Source organism: Salvelinus fontinalis, chromosome 4, assembly GCF_029448725.1.
Source record: "Salvelinus fontinalis isolate EN_2023a chromosome 4, ASM2944872v1, whole genome shotgun sequence".
Lineage (NCBI taxonomy): Eukaryota > Metazoa > Chordata > Actinopteri > Salmoniformes > Salmonidae > Salvelinus > Salvelinus fontinalis.
Window position 1 is genome coordinate 57605588 of NC_074668.1, and position 21709 is coordinate 57627296.

The following is a 21709-nucleotide window of genomic DNA, read 5'->3' on the forward strand; positions in this document are numbered from 1 at the left end:
CGCATAAAGCTAGCCAGCTGGCTGGCTAATGTTAGCTAGTCAGCTAGTTTGCTATATAGCGATTTTCGTAAATGAACTTTATGACCAAAAATATAAATAATTGTTTGTCTCTACATTAACTAACATATTCCTCTCAATTGCATCGACGATGTCGTCCCCACAGTGACCGTACGTACATATCCCAACCAGAAGCCATGGATTACAGGCAACATCCGCATCGAGCTAAAGGCTTTTTGATTAAAACACCTGTTGTCGTCGTGGGAAAGACTCATTGTTATCATTTCGTAAAACAACTGGTTGCAGTAAAGAGCCAACCTGGATACGAAGGAGATCCTGAGGGAAATCGACAAGTACCAACAGCTTTACGCTATGGAGGAACAACATACTCCATCATGGAAAGATCCGACTACCTCACAAAACATCTTTAACCCTACAAAAAAAAGAATGACAGATTAATCTACAGACACCGACAATTTACTTACCATTGAAGTAGAGGCTAGTGCGCTGGCTGGAATCCATACAACACTGGAAAAGTTGTGTGATGAGGTAGAATTAAGTTTGCTGAAGGGGAGTTTAGGGTTTAGCCAGAGTGAAATTGTCATGCTCCAAGGAGAGAACAAGGCACTCACAGCCAAGGTAAAAATCCACGATTCTAACATGGATTGTCTACTCAGGGAAAACAGGGTGATGAAGGAGTTGCTACTAGACATACAAAGTCGTAGCATGCGTGAAAATCTATTTTTTTTCTGGTATTCCTGAGGACGCATCCAATAATCCAGAGGGCGCGATCAGAGAATTCATGCAATCCGCCTTGAAACTTCCTATAGAGACCGTAAACAAGGTGGCTGTCCACCGAATACACAGACTTGGAGCTTGGAGCGACAAGACCAAGGGTCCCTGACCGATCATCTCAAAATTTGAACACTACCAACAAAAGGAGCTGATCAAAAGCAGGGGAAGGGAGCTTAAAGGGACCAAATTCGGTCTCAATGACCAATTTCCAAGGGAGATTGGTCATTGAGAAACAAACGTTGTAAGAGTCTGTATCCGGTACAAAGGCAACAGAGGGAGAAGGGTAAGCGTGCCTTTCTTATTGTGGACAAACTCTTTATGGATGGACAGCTATTCAGAGACAGCTCCATAACAGCATGGCTGTACTAAATTCTTCCGAGGCTTACGGTTACGAAAGAAACAAAGTATGGGAACTGTAAAAATATCTGAACACCATGAAGTGGATATGAACACACATGCTCGCTTACACATACAGACTTATGCGCACACACACACACACACACACACACACACACACACACACACACACACACACACACACACACACACACACACACACACACACACACCTAATCGCTCTCTCTTCTCTGTCTCTCTTTCTCTCTTTTCTCTTCTCTTCTCTCACCTCTCTCTCTATTGTCGAGAACTGTTTTATAATTTAATATGTTTCTTGTTTGTCTATCTTTTCTATGTACTTGTCTACAAGTGTATATATGTTTACAACAAGCAAGGGGAAGATATCAGAATAGGGGCATTGGGGAATAATCATATATTGTACGGAATACATCAGTCTCTAGAGTAATGCAAGGTCTCTTTCATGATCATGTGAAACGTCAATTGCTATGGAAATGTTGGGATGTGTTTTTCAATGATGTTATAGGTAATTATGATGCAACTATGACATTGATAAGATATGGATTACAATTATCATCATGAATATTAAGGGTATATGCTATACATGTTACACACATAGACACTCAACCATGGAAATTGGCGGAGTTATTATTTATTTGGACAGCACACATAGTCTTGCTCTTATACAGACATCGTACATACTCTCACTAAATCACATCCAATATCATACACATCAACCTACTCAGATTTACTACACACATAATATCTTGTCTCGATTTTCTAACATATGTGGCATTGACTCACAGGCAAACAGGCAAGGGATAAAACAAATATTGCTAGAACCTATTTCTTGAATTCTAAATATCAGACATTTTAAAGCTCTAATTTTGACCTTCATAATACCTCTGATGGCAGTAACTTTACAAGCACTAATTATGGTCAATTGAGACTGAGAATAGTATCTAGTTATGGTAAGGGGTGAAATAAGAGTATAGCCAGTTATAATTGTAACGGTTTAGCAGATTATAAAAAAAGAAGATATGTCTTTACGTGGCTAAAAGAAAAGGAATATAACATACTGTTTTGTCCTTGATGTGTATTGTTTTTGAGTTTGTTGTTGTTGTTTTTTTTGCCTTGTTGTTTTCTTCTGTCTTTTTCTTTTTTCTCTTTAGTTCATTTTCTTGGTTGTTGGTGCATTGGGGGGGGTTTGGGGGTGGGGAATGGAATTAATTGTATTTTTATTTTTATATAATATTTTTTATTCTTGGGGGGGACTGTAGGAGGGGTCTCGGATGGTTGAGGAACAGCTATTTGGGATCTGTGGAGGGGGTCCTGGAGGGTTCGGGTTCACGTTCTTTTGGCCTGGTGGGAGATCTTTCAGCGTGACCTTGAGCAGGGCATTGACCCTGTATGCATCTGTGTGTGTCTCTCTGAATAGGATTCTGTTGGAGGACTGGTGTGGTGTAGTTGTTGAGCGGCTTCATTGCAAGTATATTGTATGTTTCGGATAATCAATAAAAAATGTATTTTAAATAAAGGCTAGAGCTGCCGCTTTCAAGGAGCGGGACACTTATCAGGAAGCTTATAAGTAATCCTGCGATGCCCTCAGACGAACCATCAAACAAGCAAAGCGTCAATACAGGATTAAAATTGAATCCTACTATACCAGCTCTGATGCTCGTCGGATGTGGCAGGGCTTGAAAACTATTACGGACTACAAAGGGAAACCCAGCCGCGAGCTGCCCAGTGATGCGAGCCTACCAGACGAGCTAAACGCCTTTTATGCTCGCTCCGAGGCAAGCAACACTAAAGCATGTATGAGAACACCAGCTGTTCTGGACAACTGTGTGATAACGCTCTCGGTAGCCGATGTGAGCAAGATCTTTAAACAGGTCAACATTCACAAAAGGAACACCTAAGTGAGAATGCTGTTCATTGACTACAGCTCAGCTTTCAACACCATAGTGCCCGCAAAGCTCATCACTAAGCTAAGGACCCTGGGACTAAACACTTCCCTCTGCAACTGGATCCTGGACTTCCTGACGGGACGCTGATCCTCAACACTGGGGCCCCTCAGGGGTGTGTGCTTAGTCACCTCCTGTAATCCCTGTTCACCCACAACTGCATGGCCAAACACGCCTCCAACACCATCATTAAGTTTGCTGACGACACAACAGTGGTAGTCCTGGTCACCGACAATGATGAGACAGCCTATAGGGAGGAGGTCAGAGACCTAGCAGTGTGGTGACAGGACAACAACCTTTCCCTCAATGTGAGCAAGACAAAGGAGCTGATCATGGACTACAGGAAAAGGCGGGCCAAACAGGCCCCCATTAACATCGACGGGGCTGTAGTGGAGCAGGTTGAGAGTTTTAAGTTCCTTGGTGTCCACATCACCAACGAACTACTATGTCAGAGGAAAGCCCCAAAAATTGTCAAAGACTCCAGTCACCCAAGTCATAGACTGTTTTCTCTGCTACCGCACTTCAAGCAATACCGGCACACCAAGTCTAGGACCAAAAGGCTCCTTAACAGCTTCTACACCCAAGCCATAAGACTGCTGAACAATAAATCAAATGGCCACCAGATTATTTACATTGACACCCCCTCCATTTGTTTTTTACACTGATGCTCTCGCTGTTTATTATCTATGCATAGTCACTTCACCCCTACCTACATGTACAAATTACCTCGACTAACCTGTACCCCCGCACATTGACTCAGTACCAGTACCCCCTGTATATAGCCTCATTATTTTTATTTTACTGTGTTACTTTTTTATTATTTTTTACTTTAGTTTATTTGGAAAATATTTTCTTAACTCTTTCTTGAACTTCACTGTTGGTTAAGGGCTTGTAAGTAAGCATTTCATGGCAAGGTCTGCACAAGTTGTATTCGATGATTGTGACAAATAAAGTTTTATTTGATTTATATATTTTTTGCATGATTTGTTATGACGTTATAATTACTTACATTTGCTTCCATTGTAGTATTTTTGTCAGCCATCTATTCTGAAGAAAGTCACCAGCCTTGGGTCGTGTAGCGTCAAAATCTTCATGGGGACCACTCGATATGATTGGTCATCGCCCAACGGTCGCCGCTGGTGATTTGCATAAAGTTGGGAAATGTTTCACTTTTTCACTGCCTCCCAAAGGTCCCCCGCCCTCTCTGATCCTCACCGCTTTCCTTCCATTGAAAATTAATGGGAAGTGGTGTTTCACTGCGCGGCACAGCGTGCTAGTGTAGACAAAGGGTAAGGTATTGTTGGCAGAATAGATGGATGCATTTCAATGCATGATTAATATCATTCACCAATACATTTCTTGGTAGTCCCAAAGATATTGCTATCAGGCTGTAAATCACAGCTGGCCTGGTACATTGTTTTTTGCCTCCATTTGGGATGGACTGTTTCAGTTTCAATGACTCAATATTCTGGACGAAAAAACGGACTAATGTAACTAAGGCTGGGAATGTCAATACAATCAAACTAGCAAGGGCAATGATCACAAGTCAGTCATAACGTGGTTAATAGTGTAACGTATCTATTTATGTACCAAGCAAAAAAACATGAACCCTAACATTAGCTAAATAGCTAGCTAGCTAGCTGCTAGGAGGATATCATGTCATGCCATTGGAGGAGTGGGTGAGTGACTGACTTTTCCCCTTCCTATCGTTTTTCGGTGGCTATACACAACTAGAGATGATAAATAAATAAACCTCAATCTGAGCGCTCTAGAGCAGAGTTTCATCAATAATATCTCTGTACTTTGCCCTGTTCATCTTTGTCTCGATCCTGACAAGTCCATTCCCCCGAAAAACATCACCACAGCATAATGCTGCCAACCACCATGGTTCACGATAGGGATGGTGCCACGCTTGGATGGTTATCCCATCTCCACAGAGGAACTCTGGCGCTCTGTCAGAGTGACCATCAGGTTCTTGGTCACCTCCCTGTCCCTTGCCCTTCTCCTCCGATTGCTCAGTTTGGCCGGGTGGTTCCAAAATTCTTCCATTTAAGAATGGAGGCCACTGTGTTCTTTTGGAACGTCAATGCTACAAATATTTTTTCGTACCCTTCCCCAGATCTGTGCCTCGACACAATCCTGTCTCAGAGCTCTACGGACAATTCCTTCGACCTCATGGCTTGGTTTTTGCTCTGACATGTACTGTCAATGGTGGGACCTTATATAGACAGGTGTGTGCCTTTTCAAATCATGTCCAATCAATTGAATTTACCACAGGTGGACTCCAATCAGGTTGTAGAAACATCTCAAGGATGATCAATGGAAACAGGATGCAACTGAGTCTCATAGCAAAAGGTCTGAATACTTATATAAATAAGGTATTTCTGCTTTTTTATTTGTAATATATCTGCAAACATTTCTAAAAATATGTTTTTGATTTGTCATTATGGGGTATTGATGAGGATTTTTTATCCATTTTAGAATAAAGTAACGTATCAAAATGTAACGTAACAAAATGTTGAAAAAGTCAAGGGGTCTAAATACTTTCCGAATGCACTGTAAAGGCCTACTGTAGCTCTGATTGGCTGTAGAGCACCGATCTGTGTAGAGTCTGTTCCTGGACAAGACAGATGTTTTTATTTGGTTTTATTTACTGCAGTGTCTATAAATTATCCAAACGCAATGTTGCTTTCCCACTCTATATTGCTATAGAATTTTGACAAATGCCTTAGTATACATAATTCCCAAACATTCTAAGAAATTAATAAAAATGACCATGTCTAAGTGGTCGCTTGTCAGAATATTTTTGTCATATTCTTCCTAGAGGTGTATATGAACAGATTTGAATAACATTTCATGTTGCTACAATCCAACAATGTTTCACACACATCATTTACTTTCAAAGAGATGGCTAACAGCAAGCGTGCTGCAAAAAAAATCAGTTCCACTCACCAGATGATGATGATCATTTGAAATGTAACTTCTTTTTGAGAGTTATTCTTGAAAAGGGAGAAGCTAACAAATTAGCAACAACATACTCTTTGACAAAACCTGTGCAGCCGCTGGAAACCAACCGAAAACAAAAGATAGCTAGCTAGACCAAGGGAAAACTACTGCTCGCTATTGCGCCGTGACCTGTTGTTTTGTAAAAACGGTCCCATCCATTAATTCAAAATGTGATTGGTTGATTCCACTGTCACTCCAAAATGTTGCCCTAAGACAGTTGAATGGCAGATGCCTTTATCTAGCTTCTGATGGCCTAGCCAACTGGTTGACTTAGCTAGCAGAGTTATCTCCCCAGAGACCAGCAAAGAAAAATCCTGATTGGATATTTTTTTATTTTCAGTGTTAACCCTTTATTTTCCCCAAAAAACTGAAGAGATTAAATCAGAACATAATTGAAAATAATATAATTACAATTAAATGCTGCAGCTAGATTAGCCCTTCTCTGAAGGCAGAGAAGGCCCATTGATCCCCACTGTCTTTGGGTTGGTAATAATTTTTAGAGTGGCTTTATTTTCCCTCAGCATGCATTTTTTTCCACTATACTGAATGTCTAAAGAATCCATAAAATGTTCCGAAATATGAACACAGAAATATTGGACATTTTGAACTTAAAAAAAAAAGTATTATATGTATTTTTTATTTTATTTCATCTTTATTTAACTTGGCAAGTCAGTTACAATGACGGCCTACACCGGCCAAGTCTGGTGATTTGACAAAATTACAATCATGGTCTTTTTCTGGTCTCGGTCTTGACTCGGTCTTCTACCCCTTGTCCCCCTCCCGGTCTCGGTCTTGACTTGGTCGCCGCCCCCCGGTATTGGTCTTGAATCGGTCTCGCTTTAGGTGGTCTCGATCACAACACTGCTTAAACCCTGACTTGGACTTATTGTGTAATGTGTATGTCCAATGGCCGATAAGCACCGATATGTTTTATCTCTAATTTCTTCTCATATGACAAGGATTGAAATGGATTTGCCAGTAAATTGTTCACGCGATTCATGATGATGACTGCTTATCTAGCTAGATAGCTTGCTGCCCAAGATTTTGAAAATATGAGCTTGACATGATCCGTCCAATCAAAGCTATGGGAGATATAACGTGATTTGACGTCATTTTATGTGTGACCAATGACTTTGAGCCTTCTTGGATGGGCACTTCTGCTGTAAATCTATAGATGGGTTAACGTCACAGAAACGATGTGCACGCTTCAATGGAGCAGAAGTCTGTGAGTTGATGTGGTTCTGGGCGGCCAGATGGCTACTATGGTGGAAAATTGCAAAATTATGTCATAATGCTATTATTGCGTCAAATGGTTGTTTTATGTAACAGAATAAAGGGATGTTAGAACGCTCATCTGTGTGTGTTCTACTAAGGATGGGCCTCTGGGAGATAACACTGACAGGAGATTGATGCTGTCTTTTGAGTGATAAAACCTAAAGAGACCGCATCCCAGGGCATGAGTTAATGTTGCTGTTCTATATGGTACCAGGGAGAGATGACCCCAGGGTCAAACCCTGGTCTGTGCAATGAAAGATAACTGTTGACACAGCAGATACTGTCTGCTGTGAATTATAAGTGCCTTTCATACAAATCTTAACCTTGTGACCCCATTCTATACATCTGTTGCTCGTCATGTAGGTTGAAAGGCTATAAAATCCCTTTTTGTACTTTTGTCTCGGGGCTCTCAACGAATCGTCCGAGCGTGATTCGTCGACCCGCCATCATTATCGTAGAGCACTCAATCGATTTACTTTATATGTGTGCGTTGTATTGACTTGCTCCTTTATTAATAAGTGATTAAAGATTTAGTTTAAGTATAACTCTGACCTGTGTGATAAGTTTGTCTCTCCTCATTTGATAGTAAAGACATTAACCACCACACTACCGACAATGACAAGAAACTTCCATGTGGGGAATCGTAAGTGACTAATTTCAGATAGTTTCTTCTTGTTCTTGATACCACGTCTTGCTTTGACTGATTTCATGTCAATGCTAACAGGGCTAGCTAGCTAACCAACAACTGTAAAGATGCATTTGAAAGCCATGTTGTCAACAATCTAAGCCAACCCCGTTTGTTTTGCCCCATATTTGCTCGCATGTCGGTTTTGTTGCTAAACAACCAACCCCTCTATGGCAGCATCCAAGGGGGCTTGAATTGCCTAGCTCTAACGTAGTGTCCCCATGAGTGACAGAACCCCGAGACAATCAGAGCCCAACCATTGAAGATGTCACGCCCTGACCATAGAGAGCCCTCGGTTCTCTATGGTGTTTAGGTCAGAGCGTGACTGGGGGGTTATCTAGTTTATAGATTTCTAGGTTGGAGGTTTGTGTGGTTCCCAATTAGAGGCAGCTGGTAATCATTGCCTCTAATTGGGGATCATATTTAGGTAGGCTTTTCCCCCACCTGCATTTGTGGGATATTGTTTGCGTTAGTGTTAGAGCACTACGTCGTCACGGTCTTTGCAAGTTTTGTTATTTTGATTCTCGTTTCACTTTGTAATTAAAGATGTGGAACTCAATTCACGCTGCGCCTTGGTCCGATCATTTTCAAGAACGTGACAGAAGATTAACAACGCCTACGCACTGTGCTTTCACTGGCTGGCCCTAGGGTGAAGCATCTGCATTTTGGAGCTGCCTTATTCAAAGAAAGAGACCAAGTTTGTATTGTATAATTATTTATTTATCCATTATGTGCTATAATGATGTGTGACACAAATGAATGCCAGAATCTTTGCGCGACCTCCGGAGGTTGAGATGTGATCATGTTGCAAGTTTACATAACAGTGTTGTCTCTCAAGAATCGATACCTCTCTATAACCTCTCGAAAATGTCCCTTTGCTATCGTCAATGTGAAAATGGTCAGTCTGAGAGAACTGGAACTGTGCTATCTCTGGGTCTGAATAGGTCATGTTCTCCCTTTGAGAATGTATTGTGGCACAGACTCACCCCCGGAATGTTCTGACTGAAATTGAAACAGAGCTCCAGAGACAGTTGAGAGAATGTCTCCATTTTAAGGTCCTTAGGTTCCTTGTTAAATATAGGCGATGAATAAGTGACGTAGATCATCTCTAGAGATATAGCGAGGGAGAGAGAGCAGATTTAGATCTATGAACAGGTGGACAGCTTTGAGACCGTAACACTTATTCCTGTGTGGCAAGAAAGTGCATACTGTACATGCACGCAAGCACACACATGGGCATGCACACACACACGCACCCTCTCAAACAGCTACATCACAAACTGCCACACACAACACGGTGGCTCAGAATAGACATGCCAGTCAAAAAACAAAGACACGAAGAGAGCATAGATCAAGGATTCTTGATTAAAGGAAAAATCCATCCATAACCACTAATTCATTCATCAATTAATTTACAGTGTTAAATAACACGAATGTGAGAATATTGTTTGTGAACAAATGTTTCATTTTGTCATTTTGCCTGTTGACATCTAGTGGCAGGCATATGAAGTGCATGCATATCGATAAATATAAGGCAATTGAATAGGCAGGCCCTGAAACAGCCTCGTTTTCAGATTTTTCACTTCCTGTATGGAAGTTTGCTGCAAAATGAGTTCTGTTTTACTCACAGATATAATTCAAACAGTTTTAGAAACTTGAGAGTGTATCCAATAGTAATAATAATATGCATATTGTATGATCTAGAATAGAGTGAAGCAGTTTAATTTGGGCACGATTTTTTCCAAAGTGAAAACAGCGCCGCCCTATTGACAAGAAGTTTTAATGTGTTTGAGCCAATCAGTTGTGTTGTGGCAGGGTATGGGGGGGTATACAGATGAAAGCCCTATTTGGTAAAAGTCCATATTATGGAAATAACATATCAAATAAGCAAAGAGAAGTGAAAGTCCATCATTACTTTAAGACATGAAGATCAGTCAATCCAGAAAATGTCAATAACTTTGAAAGTTTCTTTAATTGCAGTCACAAAACCATCAAGCGCTATAATGAAACTGTCGCTCATGAGGACCACCACAGGAAAGGAAGACCCAGAGTTATCTGCTGCAGAGGATAAGTTCATTAGAGTTACCAGCCTCTGCAGCCCAAATAAATGCTTCACAGATTTCAAGCAACAGACAGATCTCAACATCAACTGTTCATAGGAGACTGCATGAATAAGGCCTTCACGGACTAAGTGTTGCAAAGAAACCATTACTAAAGGACACCAATAATAAGAAGATAATTGCTTGGGCCAAGAAACATGATCAATGGACATTAGACCAGTGGAAATGTGTCCTTTGATCTGATGAGTCCAAATTTGAGATGTTTGGTTCCAACCGCCATGTCTTTGTGAGACGCAGAGCAGATGAGCAGATGATCTCTGCATGTGTGGTTCCCACTGTGAAGCATGGAGGAGGAGGTGTGACAGTGGGGGTGCTTTGCTCTTGACACTGTGATTTATTTAGAATTCAAGGCACACTTAACCAGTATGGCTACCACAGCTTTCTGCAGTGATACGCCATCCCATCTGGTTTGCACTTAGTGGGACTTTCATTTGTTTTTCAACAGGACCCAAAACACACCTCCAGACTGTAAGGTCTATTTGACCAAGAAGGAGAGTGATGGAGTGCTGCATTAGATGACCTGGCCTACACAATCACCCGATCTCAACCCAATTGAGATGGTCTGGGATGAGTTGGACCGCAGTGTGAAGGAAAAGCAGCCAACAAGTGCCCAGAATATGTGGGAACTCCTTCAAGACTGTTGGAAAAGCATTCCAGGTTAAGCTAGTTGAGAGAATGCTAACAGTGTGCAAAGCTGTCATCAAGGCAAAGGGTGACTACTTCGAAGAATCTAAAATCTAAAATATTTTTTTGATCTATTTAACACTTTCTTGGTTACTACATGATTCCATATGCATTATTTCATAGTTTTGATGTCTTTACTATTGTTCTACAATGTAGAAAATAGTAAAAAATAATGAACAACTCTTGAATGAGTAGGTGTGTCCAAACTTTTGACTGGTACTGTATATGATAGAGGTTTTCGTGATCTAAAAGTCGTATTCCTATTAACCTCCAGTATAGAGAGTGGCTTTATCGCAATGCTACGTCATACCGGCCGGATTTCTGCCTGCTTGAAAGGCAATAGCTCAGATACTTATGAAAACATGACACTGGGAATCGATACAGCATCCCTTAGAGATGCACAAAACAATATAACATTCAAAATGGGTGAACCTTTAAACACACATGGAGGGAGGGTACAGGGAGGTGGGGAACACAGCCAGCTGACAAAGCATCTCCCTCTGGATTTGCAGATCTACAAACTGGGTCACAGTTAAACAGAGCGGCAATACAAAGTCATGTCATTAGGAACTCCAACCCAGTCTATATTGTACTACACAGACCACAACACTTCAAAACAATAAATAGCAGCTTGGGGTATAGAGGAATCAGTGTTATTTTTCTGCTATGTAACTGTAATGATGTAAGAATGCACTGTACAACAAAAAAAGTTATCTGTTGTGTCACATTATACTGTAATTACCTAAAAAAAAAAGATGTACTGAGCCATATTGAGAAGAAGATACTGTCTCTCGAGTGGCACAGTGGTCTAAGGCACTGCATCTCAGTGCTAGAGGCGTCACTACAAACACCCTGGTTCGAATACAGGCTGTATCAAAACTGGCTGTGATTGGGAGTCCCATAGGGCGTCGCACAATTTGCCCAGCGTCGTCCGGGTTTGGCCGGTGAATGATGTCATTGTAAATAAGAATTTTTCCTTATTAAATGACTTGCCTAGTTAAATAAAGGTTACACTATTGGGGCAGCTGCTACAGACACAATCGCTTAAACAACGGTACAGGAGTATTTACTGTATATGTAGAGCACCTATCTGCCTAATCAGGCGTGTAGAGCTATTAGTGGCTAATTAGCAAATAAATAGTTATGCATATGTTATATAGCCCAGGGGGAAGAGAGGATAAATAAGGTGTCAGTTACCTATTCAGAACAGAATTATCCCCTACTCTAAGAGACTAGCTAACATTAGTGTCGTGGATTAAATGAACTGAATAACATACGGTAGCTGTCTTCAGCCACATGCATGTCTCTGCAGTTTTATAACCCTGACTCACGCTCGCCTATAGTGTTCAGCATAACATGTACTGTGAGTAAGTGCTGCCCATCCCTTCGGAGCACGATAGTGGGCCTGTCACGATCGTGTAGGGGATTGACGGACCAAAATGCAGCAGTTGGAAAATAAGCCATCTTCTTTATTAACACCACGAAGATGAACACGACACAAAACTCTAGACAAACTAACAAAACAACAAAACGACCGTGAAGCTACAAACGCTGTGCACATACATACAGGCTACAAACGTTTTACATAGACAATTACCCACAACCAATGAGAGCCTATGGCTACCCTAAATAAGGCTCCCAATCAGAGACAACCGAAATCAGCTGTCTCTAATTGGGAACTCATTCAGGTAACCATAGACTCTCCTAGATAACTAACCACCATAGACAATGCTAAACATCTACACTCAACACAAAACCATATACTACACCCATTAACCCCTTTACCAAATAAACACCCAAAACAACAAAACATAAACATTCCCCATGTCACACCCTGACCTAACTAAAATAATAAAGAAAACGAAGAATAATAAGGCCAGGGCGTGACATAACCCCCCCCTTGAGGCGCGAACTCCGGGCGCACCATACACAGTCTAGGGGAGGGTCTGGGTGGGCTCCCCTCTACGGTGGCGGCTCCGGCTCTGGTCGTAGTCCCCACGTCACCACAGTACCTAAACACCTCCTAGGCTTCCTCCAAACGACCCCCCTCCACCTTAACCCCATTGCATTCAGGGGCAGTTCCGGACTAAGGGGCAGTACCAGGGTAAGAGGCAGTACCAGGGTCAGGGGCAGTACCAGGGTCAGGGACAGTACCAGGGTCAGGGGCAGTACCAGGGTAAGGGGCAGCACCAGGGCAAGGGGCAGCTCCGGACTGAGGAATGGCAGCTCCGGACTGAGGGACTGCAGCTCCGGACTGAGGGACTGCAGCTCCGGACTGAGGGACGGCCCATGGCTGGCTGACAGATCTGGCTGCTCATGGCTGGCTAACGGATCTGGCTGCTCATGGCTGGCTGACTGATCTGGCTGCTCATGGCTGGCTGACTGATCTGGCTGCTCATGGCTGGCTGACGGATCTGGCTGCTCATGGCTAGCTGACGGATCTGGCTGCTCATGGCTAGCTGACGGATCTGGCTGCTCATGGCTAGCTGACGGATCTGGCTGCTCATGGCTAGCTGACGGATCTGGCTGCTCATGGCTAGCTGACGGATCTGGCTGCTCATGGCTAGCTGACGGATCTGGCTGCTCATGGCTAGCTGACGGATCTGGCTGCTCATGGCTAACTGACGGATCTGGCTGCTCATGGCTAGCTGACGGATCTGGCTGCTCATGGCTAGCTGACGGATCTGGCTGCTCATGGCTGGCTGACGGATCTGGCTGCTCATGGCTGGCTGACTGATCTGGCTGCTCCTGTCTGGTTGGCGGCTCTGGCAGATCCTGTCTGGTTGGCGGCTCTGGCAGATCCTGTCTGGTTGGCGGCTCTGGCAGATCCTGTCTGACGGACGGCTCTAGCGGCTCCTGTCTGGCTGGCGGCTCTAGCGGCTCCTGTCTGGCGGACGGCTCAGTGGGCTCATGGCAGACGGGCGGCTTTGCAGGCTCATGGCAGACGGGCGGCTTTGCAGGCTCATTGCAGACGGATGACTCAGATGGCGCTGGGGAGACGGATGGCTCAGATGGCGCTGGGGAGACGGATGGCTCAGATGGCGCTTGGCAGACGGGCAGTTCAGTCATTGCAGTGCAGACGGCAGACTCCTGCCGGCTGAGGCGCACTGTAGGCCTGGTGCGTGGTGCCGGGACTGGTGGCACCGGGCTGGGGACACGCATCTCAGGGCTAGTGCGGGGAGCAGCAACAGGACGCACAGGACTCTGGGGACACACAGGAGGCTTGGTGCGTGGTTTAGACACTGGTGGTAAAGGGCTGGAGACACGCACCATATAGCTAGTGCGCGGAGGAGGCACTGGTGGTACTGGATTGGGGCGGGGAGGTGGCGCCGGAAATACCGGACCGTGCAGGCGTACTGGCTCCCTTGAACGCCGAGCCTGCCCAACCTTACCTGGTTCTATGCTCCCCGTCGCCTGACCAGTGCGGGGAGGTGGAATAACCCGCACCGGCCTATGTAGGCGAACCGGGGACACCATGCGTAAGGCTGGTGCCATGTACGCCGGCCCGAGGAGACGCACTGGTGACCAGATACGTTGGGCCGGCTTCATGACATATGGCTCAACGCTCAGTCTAGCCCGGCCGATACGTGGAGCTGCAATGTACCGAACCGGGCTATGCACGCGTACAGGAGACACCGTGCGCTCTACTGCGTAACACGGTGTCTGCCCGTACTCTCGCTCTCCACGGTAAGTACAGGGAGTAGGCGCAGGTTTCCTACCTGACTTCGCCACACTCCCTTTAAGGCCCCCCCCAAGAAATTTTTGGGTTGTACTCACGGGCTTCCAGCCTTGTCTCCGTGCTGCCTCCTCATATCGCCTCCTCTCGGCTTTCGCTGCCTCCAGCTCTTCACGAGGGAGGCGATATTCTCCAGGTTGATCCCAAGGCCCCCTACCATCCAGTATCTCCTCCCATGTCCAGAAATCCTTTGTGGTTAGGTCCTGTTGCCGCCTTCCATGCCGCTTGGTCCTATGGTGGGTAATTCTGTCACGATCGTGTAGGGGATTGACGGACCAAAATGCAGCAGTTGGAAAATAAGCCATCTTCTTTATTAACACCACGAAGATGAACACGACACAAAACTCTAGACAAACTAACAAAACAACAAAACGACCGTGAAGCTACAAACGCTGTGCACATACATACAGGCTACAAACGTTTTACATAGACAATTACACACAACCAATGAGAGCCTATGGCTACCCTAAATAAGGCTCCCAATCAGAGACAACCGAAATCAGCTGTCTCTAATTGGGAACTCATTCAGGTAACCATAGACTCTCCTAGATAACTAACCACCATAGACAATGCTAAACATCTACACTCAACACAAAACCATATACTACACCCATTAACCCCTTTACCAAATAAACACCCAAAACAACAAAACATAAACATTCCCCATGTCACACCCTGACCTAACTAAAATAATAAAGAAAACGAAGAATAATAAGGCCAGGGCGTGACAGGGCCTAAGGAGGGACAACACCTCTACAGGTCTCACACACATGCACACACGTGCACAAACACACCCCGACTCCTGTCTGCCTGACGGAACCTATCCCTTCACCGTCTCAATATGAAAAGGGCAGGATGAGTGGGCACATGTTGGACAGGGGCCTTTATACCAACCATCCTCCCCAGTCTCTCTCTTTCTACTCTGCTCCCACTCTCATCCCTCCGTCCTCTCTCTCGTCTCCCATTTCTCTCTGTTTATCCATGTGGAAGAGGGGGATGTTTACAAGACTATCTCTTCAGACTCTGCCTTGGATCTCTACAGGGAAATGATCTCTCGCTCTCTCTCTCTCTCTAGAAAGTATTGAGAGCATATATCCTGGCTGATAGTGATTACACACGCCCATAAGAATCTGAATGTTGGATGAACATGGATCAGCATGCCAGCCTGCTCGCTTTCATGTACCGAGAGGTAACGAAGAAGTAGTACTTCAATATTTCATGTTAAACTTTAACCAACCTCATTCCCTCTCTCCTTTCCCTCCTGCCTCCTTCCCTCTTTCAGTCTCTATAACTCGGAGAGGGTCTTAAACTCCACGCACAGTGCAGCATACATATAATAATGAAGGTGGAGTGAAAGTGGAGTGGACGAGGAGTGGAACTCATACAGTATGTGGATAAAGGACATAGCCTTGCTGTTGAAGGGAAGATAATAGAGCAGGGAAGCTCTGTGAGTCAAAACTCATACAATAGCCAATAAGAGAGATGTAAGGCACAATGCAGTGCTGTGGAAAAACCAAGGCCTAAAACTTGTTGAGTTGTGAGAGATGGGAGCAGGGAGGGAGAGAGCTAACTAATGTGTTTCTGCTTGAGCGAACACATTATTTATTTCTCATTGTGTGTGGCCATAGGGCCGTAAATAGACTTATAATTACCCGCATAACCATCAGGTGGGGTTGATGGAGAAAGCATTACCATTAGAGGAACAGGGGAGCGTCTAGAGGAGGGGAGAGAGGGATGGGGGAAGGAGAGGGTGTGGGGCGGGGTCTTTCATAATCAGCCATGGGTGTATTAAGGAGACTTTGGCTTAATACGGAAATGTCTGCCATCTCTGCCAATTTACTGCTGAGCGAAAGAGCGAAGGAACGAAAGGGAAAGAAAGAATGAACCATAGCGAGGTAGTGTACAAGGTAGAGAGCGAGAATGTTAACGAGCGAACCTAATAATCTCCATTAGTCAATAACTAATAAAGTTTTTTTCATCCAGTCCAGAGAGCACACCACCAGTTCATCAATCAGCGGCCCTGGAGGTGGGTACTAACAAGCTTGAACTTACAGGGTTTACTGTGGGGTTCCCATGGGACAAAGAGGGGTCACTCTGAAGTCATACATCATGCATGAGTCATAGAGGGCAGAGGGGGAACGTTTATTCATTAAGCAGACAGTCTTATCCAGAGTGACTTACAGGAGCAATTAGGGGGTTAAGTTCTTTGCCCGAGTGCACATTTGCCCGAGTGCACATTGACACATTTTGGTTACTGGCCCACCACTCTTAACCGTTGGGCTACCTACTGCAGAGAGGTACTGATACATGTGAGGGGTGAGACCTTTCTTCTTCCATCTTCCCTCTCCCTATTTGTCTTTTTATGGGGTCTATCTATCCACCTTTCCACACATCCCCCTCTCTCAATCTTCCCTCTTTCCAGCCTATCTATCTACCCCTCTCTCTGTATGATTAATGACCATCTGCCGCTACGGTAACAGGTCACAGTGTCAAAGAGCACATCTGACCACCATTGGCTGAGCAGCGTGTGTGTGTGTGTGTGTGCACGTACGTGCATGTCTGTGCTAATAACACAAAATTACACTTAAATTGCATAAATAAATGTATTTATAGCACAGTTTAATCTCTCTACAGAGTTTAATCTCTGTTCCACGTTCATACGAGTAGAAGGATGCAGTTTGTACTCCTCTTAAAACTGATATTGCTATAAAAAAAAAACATAATATCTTGTGGCTAAAGACACTGACACGTTGGTCTTCATGTCTGTAATCGGAATCACAAACGTACATGCACACATACCGTACATACGTCTCAGCTGCTGAGGGCTGGGTCTTTGAGAGGGACGGGCTCAAGAAACCCGCGCATGCATGCACACAGACACGGAGGCACACACATCACCGATAGGCTGCAACAGTTAACACGCGCTGATAAGCTCCTTCATGGTGGCAGCTATGCTACGCACCAGTGGCTCTTAATTGAGCGTCACATTAACATATTGCGGTAGGCACCGGAGGATTTATGGGAAATGGACTGAGAAAACCCATGGATGTACAGAGTTGCGTAGCTAAAGCAAAAGACTGAAGCTGGAATTCAATCAGTGCAGACTGGGAGCAGGGAATAGAAATACATTATGTAGAACAAACACGCCTCTCGGACATGTAGAATTAGGAATCGTGCCAAAATCGGAATCACTTTTATTCACCACGTACATTGACGCATACTCAGAATTTTACTTGGTAAAATGGTGCGGCTAGTGATTAACACGATTTAGAGAGAGAAGACATACAGATGAGTTTAAACAAAGTTTACAAACATTATATACAAATAGGTAGAGTGAACATAATATAAAGTGGATACAGTTCTATTCATTACATGTCTATCTGCAACGTTCCACAACGTCTAGCTCCTGATCGTGTCCCAGGTGTTAGCGCCATCCATCCAGGACACACAGCTAGCTGTTGGGCGAACCAAAACACACACTTCTGAAGTGCAACGATTGAATTCATGTCTCATTTTGGCACAGGGTTTAGACTACAGCCACTGCCCGCTACAGAGTGAATGGGCATGACCAGCTAAAGCAGTGGTATGGAGTTAGGCTCGTAAGGAGCTCATGCTGAACACACGCAGTGGGAACATGTCAGAGAACTTTTAATCAGCCTTACAAGCATCAGCACACACACAGAGAGAGAGAGCGAGATTTAAAAAAAATACTTTAATCAGTTATCGAACCCATTGCCCTCTATGGTTGTGAGGTATGGGGTCCACTCACCAACCAAGAATTCAAAAGATGGGAAAAACACCCAACTGCATGCAGAATTCTGCAAAAAATATACTTTGTGTACAACGCAAAACACCAAACAATGCATGCAGAGTAGAATTAGGACTATACCCGCTAACTATCAAAACCCCCAAAAATACCTGTTCAACTCTACAACCACCTAAAAGGAAGCGATGCCCACACATTCCATCACAAAGCCTTCACCTACAGAGAGATGAACCTAGAGAAGAGTCTCCTCAGCCAGCTGGTTCTGGGGCTCTGTTCACAAACAGACCCCACAGAGCCCCAGGACAGAAACACATTTAGACCCAACTAAATCGTGAGAAAGCAAAAAGATAAATATGCGACACACTGGAAAGAATCAACCCAAAAACGGAGCAAATTTGAGTGCTATCTGGCCCTAGACAGAGAGTACACAGTGGCAGAATACATGACCAATGACTATGTACAAACTCAGTGAGCATAGCCTTGCTATTCAGAGAGGCCACCATAGAGCCAGGTCTGCCCACAAAATGAGGTGGAAACTGAGCTATACTTCCTAAACTCCTGCCAAATGGATGACCACGTTAGAGACATCTATTTCCCACAGATCACACAGACCCACAAAGAATTTGAAACAAATCAAACATCGATAGACTCCCATATCTGTTAGGAGAAATACCATAGGATGCAATCACAGCAGCAAGATGTGTGGCCCCTTGCCATGAGAAAAAAGGGTAACCTATGGAGCACAGAAATTGTAAATATAACTTATTTATTTATTTTCCCTTCCATACTTCAACTACAGTGCCTTCGGAAAGTATTCAAACCTTTTCTATATTTTGTTACAGCTTTATTCTAAAATTGATGGACTCATTTTTTCCCTCATCAATCTGTACACAATGCCCCATAATGACAAAGCAAAAACAGGTTTTAAGAATTTTCTGCAAATGTATTAAAAATAAAAAACTGAAAAATGCATTTACATAAGTATTCAGATCCTTCACTAGTACTTTGTTGAAGCACCTTTGGCAGCGATTACAGCGTCGAGTCTTCTTGGGTATGAAGCTGCAAGCTTCACACACCTGTATTTGGGGAGTTTCTGCCATTCTTTTCTGCAGATCCTCTCAAACTGTCAGGTTGGGTGGGGAGCGTTGCTGCACAGCTATTTTCAGGTCTCTCCAGAGATATTCGATCGGGTTCAAGTCTGAGCTCTGGCTGGGCCACTCAAGGACATTCAAATCATATCAAATTTTATTTGTCACATGCCCCGAATACAACGTCAGGATGATCTCGATGGTGCAGCTGTAAAGTCTTTTGAGGATCTGAGGACCCATGCCAAATCTTTTCAGTCTCCTGAGGGTGACTTGTCCCGAAGCCACTCATGCGTTGTCTTGGCTGGGTGCTTAGGGTCGTTGTCCCCCAAACTTCTTCCTATTTAAGAAAGGCCACTGTGTTCTTGGGGACCTTAAATACTGCAAAACATGTTTGGTACCCTTCCTCAGATGTGTGCCTCGACACAATCCTGTCTCGGAGCTCTACGGACAATTCCTTCAACCTCATGGCTTGGTTTTTTCTCTGACATGCACTGTCAACTGTGGGACCTTATATAGACAGGTGTGTGCCTTTCCAAATCATGTCCAATCAATTGAATTTACCACAGGTGGACTCCAATGAAGTTGTAGAAACATCTCAAGGATTATCAATGGAAACAGGATGCACCTGAGCTCAATTTTGAGTCTCATAGCAAACGGTCTGAATACATATGTAAATACAACTGAATGCCTTCAACTAAAATGTGTCTTCCGCATTTAACCCAACCCCTCTGAATCAGAGAGGTGTGGGGGGCTGCCTTAATCGACATCCACAGAGCCCGGGGAACAGTGGGTTAAGTTAACTGCCTTGCTCAGGGACAGAATGGGAGATTTATATCTTGTCAGCTCGGTGATTTGATCCAGCAACCTTTCGGTTACTGGCCCAACGCTCTAACCACTAGGCTACTTGCCTTCCCTTTAATAAGGTATTTCTCCCGGTTTATTTTTTAATACATTTGCTAAAATTGAGTGTAGATTGCTGATGATTTTTTATTTATTTAATACATTTTAGAATAAGGCAGTAACGTAACAAAATGTGTAAAAAGTCAAGGGGTCTGAATACTTTCCGAAGGCACTGCACTTGCACATTGTTACAACACTGTACATAGCCAATAATTACATTTTACATTTCTATATTCCCCAAAAAATAATAAATGGGTGTAATGTTAACTAATGTTTCCCTTTGAATTTTGAGAGAGAGAGGAGGTAAAGGACCCAGGGAGAGAAGTAATACGGCATTCCTCCCCAGGATACAAGGTCTAAGGCATATAACGTCTCCTGACACACACACACACACACACACACACACACACACACACACACCGGATACTGTTTTACAGGAGCTCGTTGCAGAGGTAGCCAATAGAGTGGTTGAGGGTATATGGCAGCAGGGGAGATGAGGAATGAAAGAAGGGGGGTGAGGAGCAAGGGAGAGAAGACGTGGGGAAGGAGACTAGTGAGGGAGGGAAGAAAGGAAGGGTAGAGGAGAAGTGGAGGGAGGAAGAGATTAGCAAAGGGAAGAAAAAAAGCAGCCGAGTGTTTAAAAAAAATTATGAAATAATGATATATTTTTTAATATTTATATTATTAATATTATTATTATCCACCCCCCCTCTTCAGAGGACACATCTTTTTGTTTTTTTTAAATGGCTTTTCTCTTACGTATACATACATTTTATATATACATTTTACATACACATTTTAAATACATGGTATTTTTACATAAAGCAATCGCATAACAATAATACATTACCAAACATAAGCTCTTTAATCCCACCCCTCAGCCACTCTCAGCCCATCCCACCTATCACCATAGACCTCGTTTGGTTTCCATGTGGCATATATATTTTAAATTGTGCTGTGATGTTTTACATACACTTTGAACCGTTCTAATCATATAGTATCTACAGATTGTGAGCTAAAGATGAAACACTTTCCTACCAGTATTATTATATTATTTATTGACTGACTATGGCTTTCCAAATCACCCAACACTGCTATTTGTAAGGTTTATTTTAAGTGAATGTTGTGATTTTTTAAAACAATTCCTGAACCTGTGACCAGCGGAGTGTTTAAAGTGTAGAGGAAGTAACAGCTGTTAGAGAGAGACCCCAGAGGTAGTGTGTGTGTGTGTGTGTGTGTGTGTGTGTGTGTGTGTGTGTGTGTGTGTGTGTGTGTGTGTGTGTGTGTGTGTGTGTGTGTGTGTGTGTGTGTGTGTGTGTGTGTGTGTGTAGGGGAGGAT

General features: G+C 43.7%; 1 protein-coding gene across 4 annotated transcripts in view; it reads right to left on the minus strand.

Moving 5' to 3' along the window:
• The window catches only part of LOC129854042 (xylosyl- and glucuronyltransferase LARGE2s), a 242808-nt gene that overhangs the window by 64114 nt on the left and 156985 nt on the right, over window positions 1–21709 (minus strand). The gene's annotated exons all lie outside the window — the stretch shown is intronic.